This window comes from Equus caballus, chromosome 1 (assembly GCF_041296265.1).
Source record: "Equus caballus isolate H_3958 breed thoroughbred chromosome 1, TB-T2T, whole genome shotgun sequence".
NCBI lineage: Eukaryota > Metazoa > Chordata > Mammalia > Perissodactyla > Equidae > Equus > Equus caballus.
The window spans coordinates 94,081,186-94,094,154 of record NC_091684.1 but is presented as its reverse complement, the minus strand read 5'-3'; the positions used below and the strand labels follow the sequence as shown (position 1 = coordinate 94,094,154).

The 12,969-nt window shown below is 45.2% G+C and overlaps 1 pseudogene; it reads left to right on the top strand.

The window, feature by feature from the left end:
• The first annotated feature begins 9,296 nt into the window (after positions 1-9,296).
• Positions 9,297-10,036, top strand: LOC100051860 (small ribosomal subunit protein eS6-like; annotated as a pseudogene).
• The last annotated feature ends 2,933 nt before the right edge of the window (positions 10,037-12,969 follow it).

Genomic DNA, 12,969 nt, shown 5'->3' with positions numbered 1-12,969 from the left:
CTAGCTTAGAGTCTGTGGGCCATGTGGCAGAAACTGCTGCAAGCCATCCACCAAAATCTCTTCTCCTCTTCCTACTTGGTATCCATCCAGACTACACTTCCCAGCCTCCTTTGTGGCTGGGTGGAGCCATGTGACAGAGTTATAGCCAATGGAACGCGAGCGGACAGGACGTGTGCACCCCACAGGAAGGGGTGAAGAATGACAGTGAAGATGACCTCGCAGGGACCTTGGAAGTCACATATAGATAGCAGAGCTCCCTTCAGCCTGGGACCACAGCTTCCACTTACCTAGAACATTTTCTCTGGACTGTTAAGTAAGAAAGAAAAAAGCAATCTATGTTGTCTGAGCCATTGCATTTTGTCACGTCAGTTACACTGGTACAGCTGATCACTAAAATCGCTCACCTGCACATAAGTGGGAGTGCGAGCTACAGCATAGCATAGTGGTCAAGAGCAGGATTATTGAGCCAAGACCACGTAGCTTCAAATCCTGGCTCTGCCACATACTGACTTTGCTACCTGAGCAAGTTACTTCCCCTCTCCGTGTCGTGTCTCCACATCCGTGAAATGCAGTTAATAACACCTACTCACAGGCTGTTTGAGAGTGAAGGAAGTTAACACACATAAAGGGTGGAGGACAACGAGACCACTGCCTGATGCCGTGAGCACTTCGCATCTGCTGCCATTGCATATACCCCTCCGCCTCATAATTACCTGAGAAACCCCCATCCTGGGTAAATTCAATTTCCCACCCACTGTCCCCTTACAGCCAAGCAACCGAGCCAGACTGGAGAACAGCACAAACCTGCACTGATCCCGCTCTACATTCGTGGCCACACATCTCAAGCAGCTTTCACAGAGCCCAGCAATCCCTCTACATTACCCTGGTCAAGTCGACCCCGACTCTCCCCACGCTCAGCTGATAACGTCAATCTCCACCAAGCGGGGAAAAGGCATCCAGGCAGAAGCGCTCTGGGGGCCCAGCGTCCAACCTGCCCGCCTCTGCTCTCTGCGATCTCTTTCCTCAACCTTCTCAAGTCAAGCTTTGCCCCCAAGAGCCCTGAAAGGCTGTTTTTCAAAGGCCAAATCCAAGGGTCAGGTCTCAACGCTCATCTTACTTGACCCGCAGCAGCATTGGACCTGGAACAGCCCCTCTCCCTTGAGATGCTTAATTCCCTTGGATTCCAGAACGAACCCTGCTGACTCCCCTTAAATCTTGCTGGCCACTTCTTCCTCAGTCTCCGTGCCCGCTTCTCCCCCTTCTACTGACCTCCAGATGCTGGAATGCCTTGGGATTTCCTCCTCAGGCCCCTGCTCTCCTTCTACACTCATTCCTCACATAAAACTCAACTGCCATGGCTTCACCTACCTTCTATAGGCTGATGAATCCCTAATTCCTATTTCTGAAGAGCCCGGACCTCACCAATAAACTAGATTCTTTTATCCAACTACCCACACATCTCCACTTTGAGGTCTAACAGGTAACTCAGATTTAAGCTGATCTGAAAGAGGATTGCTGATTCCTACGTGCCCTTCTGCCCCACAATAGACCCTTCCTCCCTCCTCAGTAGAAGTATGTCAGTAAATGCCGCCACCATGCACCCAATTGCCCAGGCCAAAAAACTGAGTTACCTTCCATTCCCCGGGTCCTTCACATCCTGTATGTCATCAATCAGCAGGCCTTGTTTAAAACAAATGCAGGATCTGAGAGCTCCTCACCACCTCCGCCCCACCCTCCACTGGAACTACCATCCTCTCTCACCTGGACCACTGACTAGCTCCCTGGCTAGTCCTGCTCCAACACCTGGCCCTCCCACCATGGTCTCCCATTCGCAGTCACAGTTGTCCTTTTAAGCCAAAGACAGAGCATGTCGTGATGGTTCAACATCTTCCTATGTATTCCCATCACACCAATCCCATAAAATCTGAGCATCTTTCCGTGGCCACAACGCGCCGTCTAACGCTGGCACCTCACTCTCCTCTCGATTTCTTGTACTCTGGTCAGACATTGGCTGTTTTTGCCATTTTTCAAACTGGTCCAGCTTGTTCCCGAGCCAAGGTCTTTCACATGCTGATTCCTCTGCCTGGAATGTTCTTCCCCCAGATCTTCAGATACTTACTTCATTCAGGTGTCTGTTCAAGGGTCGCCTTCTGGGAAAGGCTGTCTCTTAAATAGCATGCCTTCATCATTCTGGATCTCCTTGCCTTCTTTAGTTCTCTTTACAGCAATTATCATTTTTTTCTTTAATATTCTGGATTTATTTGTTGACATGTTTACTTTCTATCTCCCCAGTGATAGATATAAGCTATAGGTGGGCAGGGACTGTATCTGTCTTTCCTACTACTTGCAGGATGTTTTCAAGTGCCTGTGACAAAGGAAACAATGAAAAGTGACTCAGACAACCAAGGACACCTGTGTTCCCACAGAAATGTGCATTCAGCAGTTCAATAACTTCAGAGCCCTGGGGTGACATTTCTATTCTTCTCACGTTGAAGGGTGGCTGCTGCAGCTCCAGCCCTCATGTCCTGACCCAGTCATGTCAGAAGGGAGAAAAAGGGCTTTATCCTTTCATGTCTCTTTGGAATCTTCTTCAGAATCCTAGCTAGCTTCCCCTTTTATATCGTTGTCCAGATGAGATCATGGGCCCACCCCTAAATCGAAGTAGAATAGGATGACAGTAATTGGCTCTGATCAGTCATGATTTCTCCCTGGAGAGGAGCATCAGCCCATCTTTCTGGAGTACCTGCTCCCTGATGTATGCACAAACTGGGGCCCTGACATCAAGGAAGAAAGAGGTGTGTGTCTATTGGATGAACAATGAATAATGTCTGCCACGATGCTGCACCCCCGGAACCTAGAAGGGGGCCAGTTCAGAGCAGAGGCTCAATAAACACAGGCTGATTGAATGATGGAGTATTTGTGCCTTTATAGACTAAAAGCAACACAGACCCAGGACCCAGACAGCACCCACGAGGACACTGTGGACATGTACTTTCTCTGGCCTAGTCTCGCTTCTCTCTCACAGCGGCCCTGTGAAGTCAATGCCTTTTTCCTATTTTTCAAAGAAGAAGATTAGAGCTCAGAGAGGTTGACTGAATTAGTCAAGGTCACCCAGCCAGGAAGCGTATAAGGTGATCAAACCCGAGGAGAAGTTCTGAAAGTGGCAGAAATTGCATTCAGGAGCAAAGGAATGATTGACACTGAGAGGTCCCACAGGGAGCAGCACCAGGCACCACTTGCTCTAATGAGGGCCTACTGTGTGTCAAGGCTTTTCACACATAGTATATGATCCCATATGTGCACACACTAGGAAGTGGGGAGTGTTATCCTCATTTTACAGATTAGGAAACTGAGGCTCAGAGAAGCCAAATAATTTGCCCAAGGATACACAGCTATAACAGAGTAGAGTTAGGATCTGAATCCAAAACAGGCAGACTTGAAAACCTGTGTTCCTTCCACTAGAAGAACTAACACAAGGGAAAGCCTTAGAGAGGTGGTTCTTTCTTTGGGGTGGGAGAGAGAGAGAAAGGATGAGAGAAAGGGTGTAGAAATTTTGAAGCCAATGGGGAGAATTTGAAAAACCTCATGTCAGGTGGCCTCAACCTTTTCAGGAAAGTGGCACTCAAAATTATCTGCATGATGAGGTTCAGGCTTAAAAAAGGAAACGATCTGGAGGGAACACCGCGAAGACTGAGACGGTGATCGGTTTGAGGGGAACAGTGAAGAGGATGAGCAGCACGTGGGCTCAAGGGGCGGGGGCAGCGCAGAGGGTCAGAGAATCAGGAAGGCCAGAGGGAGGCCCAGTGCGGGAGAGGGTAATAGGGATGAGGCAGGGACAAATGCCGAAGGCTGGCTCCGTGCCTGATCCTGCGTGTCCTGTTGATGGCGAGGGCAGGGATTTTCAAAGACCAGACACCCAGGTTTCTAATCTGGAGCAGATGGTGCCTGGGTAGTTTTTGAAGATTGAGCAGAAAGGGGGCTTTGTAGACAAAGGAAGGAGGGTCCTGGGAAATATCAAGGGAGGGGCTGTTCCAGAGCCTGGTGGTGCTGAGCAGGGCAGGGCCAGGCTGGACTGGATCTGGATGTGACCAGAAAGGACAGGGAGGGCAGGACGCTGGAGGAGGGGGACAGAGCCGGCTGAGGCTGGCAGATCAGCCAGACATGTCAGGGCAGGGCCTGGGACCTGCCTCAGGGCTGCAGTTTCCACTTCACCAAGCTTCCCTGTCAGGTGCATGGGCATGTGACAGATGTGAGTGATTTGGAACGACCCACCTTGGTTAGTGTGGCTACCACGGCTTAGATAAAATCTGGGCCATAACTGAAAGGAAGGCACACACTTTACTAAGATTCCCACGGCAAGGTCCTCTGGTCCAACCCTGAGAGTCCTGAAGAGGAGGCAGAGGGAGGGTCCTCAGGGCCCGAGCAGGACCACCCAAGTCAAGATCAGATGCTGTGCATGCAGACACCATTCCCCGCTCATGTCGGCTTGCGTGGCTCTCTTTTTAGGTGCAAGAACTCACTGGAACACTCTAGCCCAGGTGGAAAAGAAGACAAGTCTGGTACGCAGAGACAAAGCAGCAGGGCGTTGGGGCCAGAAGCCACGGAAGCCAGGTCTGCAGACAGAGGAGGAACAAACAAGGCCCTCAGGATGAGGAGAAGGAAGTTGAATACAGGTCGGGACCACCAGGGGGAAGCTTGAAGACACGGAGCTCTTGTGTCTGTTCTTATCGTGGCAACATATTCCAGTTCCTGGCAAGGTGCTGGGAAGAGACAAACACCCTCTTAAGTGCTCAACTGAGAAAGGAAGCGTGAAATCCAGGAAAGGGACCCACTCTTTGATGGTCTGCCCATTAATACAGGGGCCGGACACGCTACCTTCCCACCATTTCTCCCTCGAGCATTTTCCCTGATGAGCACGACGGCTTTAACCCATTAACGCCCCACGATGGCTTGGGCTCACACTCATCCCGCGCTGGGAGTGCTGCTCTCGGGTCTTTAGATAGGAAGGTGGTGCTTTGTCACCTTGCCTTGCTCCGGTGCTCTCAGCCACACACAGCCACACCCCCACCCTGACACTCCTTCCTCTGCCTTCCATAGCCTGCCCACCTGGGGAAGAGAAATTCGGCCTCTCCAAGTCTTCCCTCAGCTCCTGCTTTGGCCTCCATTCTGCCTGAGTTTTCCATTCCGACTGAGGCCTGGCCTGAAAGCACATGACAACGACGAAGCTTGTCTCCATCGCTCGCTCACTCATTCATCCGTCTCTCCCACCACTCAAAGGCCATGGGCACTTGGAATGGAACGATTGTGAAAATTAAATGAGCAAATACATGGAAATCCCCGGTGTATGTTTTATGTGCTCAATAACGTAAATCATTATTGTTATTATTGTTTACATTATCAACTTTATGACCATTTATTCTAATATTTACTGAAATCAACTCTGTGGCAGGAAGAATGCTAAACGAGACCCGTGTTTAAACAGCTTAGCGCTGGAGGGGTCTGCAACACCAACCCTCTGTATCTACCTCTATGGTCCATGACTTGTAAAACATCTTTTTAAATAAAGCATTTTGTTTTTTAGAAATCTAGGAATTATTTATACTCTCTTGAGTTATGAGCTCTACGTCAATATTAATACTTGCCCTGGCCTAAAGGGTTCATACATAGGTGGGAGGAAGCCATAAGGAAAGAAGAAATGGTGTGCATTGTCTGGGATGTTTTCTTTGCCCTTGTCAAGTTGCTGCAAAGCCAGACTCTCCAAGAACAATGGCAGGGCAGTCCCATTGCAACAACGTTGACCCAGCAGGCTGTGACCATGACACCTGGTGGCCACCACTGGACTTACACCCAACCTCCCAGATGGTGAAATGCCAGAGTTCCTTGTCAGCGTGGCCGTGAGGATTGCTAGCTGAGCAACACATGGCCACCTCTCTGGAACTGTTGGTACCTGTCACCAGCACATCCCCAGGCCCTCTGGCCACTGGATTCAGCATCATTAATAAACAGCCCACTCAAACACAAGCCCCCTCCTTGCTTGGGTCCTTGAAAGTTGATGTCTCCCACACATTTCTGGGACTGCCGAAGACAGTCTCCGTGTGCCCACAAATCAGTCCTGACATGACTCCCCAGTACCATCACAGCTGGAGGGTGCCGCTTTTCAGGAGGGTAGGCATGGGAGTTTCAAGGCCTCTTGAAGCCTAGAGTCAGAAGTCATACAATGTCTCTTCTGCATTCTTATTGGTCAAGGCAAGTCACACGAACAGCTCAGATTCAAAGGAAATAAACTCCTGGGCTAAGAGCAAAGTTACATCTCAAAGAAGCATGCACACAGGGATGGGGGATGTTTGCAGCCATCTTTGCAAACAGCCTACCACGCAGTTGCAGGTTTGTTTGCTTTCACTCCTACAGCAGTTGGCCCCTCATCCTTTGTGGAAATCAGTAGATACAAGTTAACACTCAGGGGCGGAGGAGGGGAAGGACTTTAGCACCAAAACCACCTTTCGACTTCTTTTGCCCTCCTCATTGCTTGACCTTGTCCTATTTCTGCCCCATTTCCTGCAAGCGTGTGCTTCTTAGACCCTTCTTTCTCCTCTTAGCCATAAGGACAATCATTTCTAAGCCAAAGGCACTGTCTCCATCTCTCTGAGAACCTCCCTCCATCTCTCCAGGGGCCAAGAATCAATTTGACAGGACCAGGGACTGGACGTGCCATGGCGGCCGAGTGATGGCAAAGAGATAACAGATGTGGGAGACAACAGAAAGGAGAGGAATCCTGTTTGTGCGAGGGAGGGAGTCTTTCAAAGGTGTTTAAGACACCTTATCTGAAAAGACTGTTGGACAGAAGGTAAAAGAAAGATGGGAAGAACCTAAGGCCAAGGCAGAATATGGGGTTCTAGTCCTATTGAACAATTTGATAGTGATTACATTAAGTCTTTAGATAAATCCAGGGGGAAGTGACATCTTTGTAATACTGAGTCTCCCAATTCACAAACGTGGTATATCTCTATGTTTTTAAGTCTTCTTTACTGTCTCTCAGTCAATTTTGTAATTTTTTCCATAGAGTCCTTTTCATAATTTGTTAAATTTATACCTGAATCTTCATATTTTTCTACTACTTTTAAATATCTTTTAACTCATTTAGTATCTATTATCTGTTGCTGGCATATATAGAAATGTAATTAATTTTTGTGTATTCATTACTTTGCTAAATTTGCTTATTAGTTACAATAATTTATCTGTAGAATCTTGTGGATTATCTACATACATCATCTTATAGCTTCTGATTCATTTCCAATTCTTATACGTTTTATTTCTTATCCTGCCTTATTGATTGGTTAGGAAGTTTGATATAATATTGATTAGAAATGGAGGTAGGCTTCCTCATTTGGTTTCTAAATTCAAGGGAGAAAGTTTTCAACATTTTGCAGTTAAGGGTGATATTTATTGTTTTGACTAGATACATCATAATACTTAAGGGAATTCTCTTCTATTCAAAATTACCTCAGAGTTTTTACCATGAATGGGTTTTGAAAAATCAAGCACTTTTACAGAATCCATTGAGATGATCATATGATTTTTTTCCTTTCATCTGTTACTGTAGTTAATTTTTTTGATTTTCTAATGTTAAGCCAGCATTCCTGAAAATGCTCAACGTGGTCCTGATGAATTATCCTTTTTATATATTACTGGATTCTGTTTGCCAATATTTTAGAAATTTTGTGTTTATATTTATGTGAGGTTAGCTTATAATTTTCTTTATTAACCTTCTAAATTATAAAGGTTACACTAGCCTCATAAAATGAGTTAGTAATGTAATGTAAGAACTATTGGTTTCCTGAATTTTAGATAGAACTTTCTGATAAAGCTTTCTGGGTCTGCTAAGGGTTTACGGAAATATTATTTTTTGATTTATTCAATTTCTTTAGGTTTAAGATTATTTAGATTTCATCTTTCTTGAATTAATTTTGATGTTATATATTTTTAGGAATTTGTCTCTTTTACTTATTTATTTTTAATAGCATTGTATCTGAAATTGTGTAACTTTCAAAAAAAAATCCTGACATTTATTATTCATCCTCCCAATCTGCCTCCATCTCTATCTCTGTTTTTTCTTTCATTATTTAACTTTTGTTTCTATATTTATTCCTGTCCTTCTACTTCCCTTGGAATTATCTTGCTGTTCTTTTTCTAACATCTTGGGGAGGATGCTTAACTTGTTTGTTGCAATAATAAGTCTTCCAATCCATGAACATAGCATATCTTACCCTGTATTTGTGGGAACTTCTTTAATGTCTCTCAAACAAGTTTTGTCACTTCCTCCTTTCGAATTTAAGGCATTTGAGGCTATAACATTTTTTCTCTAAATTCTGCTTTGATTTTGTCTCACAAGTGTTATGTGTTTATTTTTATTCTTATTCAGTTTATAATGTTTTCTTATTTCTGTTATGATTATCTGACTCAGTAGATTATTTACAAATGTGTTTCTTAATTTCCAAATATAAGAAAATCTTCTAGTTGTCTTTCTGTTATTGATTTCTTATTTAATAGCAGTGTGTCAGAGAACATGCTCTGTATTACTTAGTCATTTGAAAGTTTTTAAGATTTGCTTTATGGATCATTTTTATAAATGTTTCTCTGCATATGAAAAGAATGTGACCTCTGCAGGAATGGCGAGCGGTGTTCCAAATATGGCCATTTGGTCAAGTTATTTATATTTTATATACTACTGGAATTTTTGGTGTTATTACTCTATGAATTGCTGAGGATAGTATTAAAATCTCCTACCAGAATTTTTTTTCTTTTCAACCTTTTTAAGATAAGTTTGTCAATTATAAATGGTTTGTAGCTGTTTTTCTGTTTCAATTAAATTTGATAATTCTTGGTTATAACTGGAGCTTTTGTTTTCTTACATTTAAAAAAATATTGACATACACAGATATATTAAATCTACCACCTTAGTTTGTGCTTTCTATTCATCCAGCCTAGTTAACATTCCTTTTTCTATCCTTTTTGGCCTTAGTTTTTATTTGTTATTGTTTATCATTTTATTTTTTTATTCTTGTAGTTTGAAAAGTATATACCCTTATATACCCTAGTTTTATTCTTTTCCTGGTTAACCTATGAATTATGACATAAATACTGACGTTATCAAAGCATAAAACTAATCAATACCTCTGCCTTCCTTCCATTCAAAACAGGGACCTCAGAACACAAAGTCACCAGTAGAAACAACAGACGAAGAAGAAGACACACACAGCTGTTTTTTGTGGTGACTCAGAGGCAATCAACTGCTTCAGATGAAGCTCAACACCTTGCAAACCACTGGCTGCCAGAAACTCATCGAAGTGGACGATGAATGCCAACTCCAGACCTTTTATGAGAAGCGCATGGCCACAGAAGTTGGCGCTGGTGGTCTGAGTGAAGAGCGGAAGGGATATGGGGTCCAAACCAACAATGGGAATGACGAACAAGCTTTCCTCATGATGGACGGCCAGGTCTGCTTGCTCCTGAGCAGGGGATGCTCCTTCCTGTTACAGACCAAGGAAGACGGGAGAAAGAAAGCACAGGTCTGTGTGGGGTTGCATTGTGCATGTCAACCTGAGTATTCTCAACTTGGTTATTGTGAAAAAAATGTTAGGGGCAGGGGGAGATTTCTGGATGGATTGATACTGCCATGCCTGTGGCCTGAGGCCCAAAAGAGCTGGAAGAATCTGCAAACTTTCAATCTCCTAAAGAAGATGATGCCCACCAGTGTGTTGTGAGAAAGCCCCTGAACAAAGAAGGTAAGAAACCCAGAACCAAAGCGCCCAAGATTCAGCGTCCTGTTACTCCACCTGTCCTGCAACATACATGTCAGCATATTGCCCTGAAGAAACAGCATACTCAGAAAAATAAAGAAGGGCACACAAAATATGCTCAACTTTAGGCCAAGAGAATGAAGGAGGCCAAAGAAAAATGCCAGGAGCAGATTGCCAAGAGATGGAGGCTGTCGTCTCTGAGAGCTTCCGCCTCTGAGTCTGAGTCCGGTCAAAAATAAGATTTTCTAAGAGTAATCAATAAATAAGATTAGATGTCAAAAAAGAGAGAGAGAGAGAGGGACAGAGAGAGAGAAGGAGAGAGCATGCCTCATAAAGATTTCAGATATTGGAATTTTCAGGTATTGATTATAAAATTCTTTTTTTTTTTTTTTTTTGCTGAGGAAGATGGCCCTGAGCCAACATCTGTGCCACTCTTCCTGTATTTTTTTTTTTTTTTTGGTATGTGGGATACCTCCACAGCATGGCTGATGAGTGGAGTAGGTCTGTGCCTAGGATCCAAACCCCTGAACCCGGGCCGCCGAAGCAGAGCACATGGAACTTCAACCACTTGGCTACCGGGCCAGGCCCTAAAATTATCTTTTTATTTGATTTAAGGAAATTAAAGACAACTTAAAAGTATCCACAGGGAAGAGTAAACTATTTAAATTTCTTCTTAAATTTGAAAAAGAAACAAACAAAAGGTCTAAAAATTTTAATAATGCAATAATTGAGCACATATGCTGGAGTTCGAATGTGAACAGTGTCCCTAACACAGCTGTGTAACGTAGTTACCCTAATGGAGCCTGGTACGAGGCCCATGACTTCATCTACCTCCAAAGGAAGCTTTCCACTCTGCACCCTGTCGCCTGCCCTGTAGTTGGGGTGAGGGACAATCGTCCGTATGGACTGCATCATTGGGCTCCCTGGCCTTCTGCTTGTAGCTGTGTTTGGCCAATGGGAGGCAATGAGCAACGGCAGGAGACAGAAGGATGGGAGGTCAGGGTATTTACTCCCTCCCTGCCTATTTGTTGAGGGCTATGTCCTTCCAACACTGACCACAGGTCCTGACGCCCCACCCTGCTGTGAGGGCAGAATGAGCCAAGTATTTGAATCCATGCCCGCTGGTGTGGTACCATCTTCTCTAAGTACATGCGTGTGTATGTGCCCTCAAAAGGGGATCCCAACGAGACGGTCCACATTTCTACATGGGCACTCCCCTGCTCGATAGATCTTGCTTGATTGCTTGGTGATAGAGGAACCTCATGCCAAGGCCCTGCCTTTGAGAAGACGATATTTGTGACATCCCTGTTATTACTGCTGACTCCAAGGGAAGTCTTGCTCTCTGCTCTGCATATGCTGACAGTTACCAACCACACTTTGGCTTTCCAAGGAAATAGAATGCGGCAAGGGGCATGGGAAGGGGTGGACTGGGGTCTGGGTTTGAGACCTTACCCAGTCTTCACCCCTGGAAATGAATTTCTCCTCTCTTTCCCCTGGATTTGTTATCCCTCAAGCATCACTTGGAGTGTGGACTGCCTTGGGTTCAGGAAGGAATGCTCACTTTCTTCCCTGTGTAGTTGTCCTTCACATAGGAGGACCACACCTTGTAGAGTTATGGCACTTCCTTCTGCCTTTTCCCAAGTATTGAAACCCTACTCTCCTCTGCCCTCATTCGCAGTCCCACAACAAGCCCCCAGCTGGCCAGGCTGATGCAGCTGTGTCAACTCTCAGCTGAGAATCAATCCTGCTGGGTTTTGGCAATAGGGGCAATGCAACTTACCCTCAGAAGCAATGCTGTCTTTGTCTGGAAATCTGCTTCAGGAACAGGACAGAGAGACTGTTGGAGGTAGAGATGGAGGTGGAGATGGAGATGGAGGTGGAAATGGAGATGGAGGTGGAGATGGAGATGGAGGTGGAGATGAAGATGGAGGTAGAGATGGAGATGGAGGTGGAGATGAAGATGGAGGTGGAGATGGAGGTGGAGGCGGAGATGAAGATGGAGGTGGAGATGGAGGTGGAGGTGGAGATGGAGGTGGAGGTAGAGAGAGAGATGGAGATGAAGCTGGAGGTGGAGATGGAGATGGAGGTAGAGATGGTGGTGGAGGTAGAGATGGAGATGGAGGTGGAGGTAGACATGGAGGTGGAGATGAGATGGAGAAGGATCCTCCCTAAAGCTACTAAGGGCGAGGAACCAGTAATGAGGAGCTGTCTTCTTCCACCACAGGGCCTGGAAAAGTGTTCTGTAGTACAGGAGTTGTAAATGGAAAATTCCACTGGGCTGGAAAGAATTCTAGGCAAAGGAATTGTAAACGGGGCAGAGCGTCCATGCTGAGATGTCTGGTGGAAAGTCTTCTTCCTAAATACACATTTATTTAAAACAACAATAAGGATTTTATTTATTGCTTTCAGGACTTCAACAACTTATTCTTTACCTCTCATTCAATTCCCTGCATCTTTTCCTCCAGAGGATAAATATTGAATATCTTCAATATCTGGGTGTGGATGGAAAGAGGACAATTTAGCCGAGGTATCTCTAAGCTGTGGGAGGGTGGGGGCAGAATATTAGAATAAAAAGCCAGTAACGAAAGGAAAGATTAAGAGAGAACTTGAAACACAAAAGTGGGGGGCAGGTTGTCCTGTACAGTTTGCTCTGAGACTTTAAAGAACAGACAATATGCTGAATTTCTTAGGACACTGCTCTTCATCTGGGCTGCACACCAAAATCACCTGAGGAGTTTTTAAAACACTACAGAAGCCTGGCTCCACCCCAGCCCTCTGAAGAAGGATTACCAGAAGAGGAGCCCAGGCACGGATAGTTTTGAAAGCTCCCCAGGTGATTCGGATAAGCAGGTGGCCTTGCGAACTAGTGTCTTCGGGCAGCGGTTCTCAAACTTGAGTGAGCATCAGAAATACTTGGAGGGCGCATTAAAACACAGATTGTCGGGGCCTTCCCTCAGGGCTTTTAATTCAGCATGTCTGAAGTGATTTTGAGAATTTGCATTTCCCATCAGTTCCCAGGTGATGCTGATGTTGTTGTTCTGGGGACCACAATTTGAGAACCATCATTTTAGAAGAATAAATGCTGACCATTTTTTTCATGAGAACATGCGTGTGTACTCAATCTAAAGGCTTGAATAGCTGGGTTGTCTCTCTTGCATGTACCGAGAAGCCA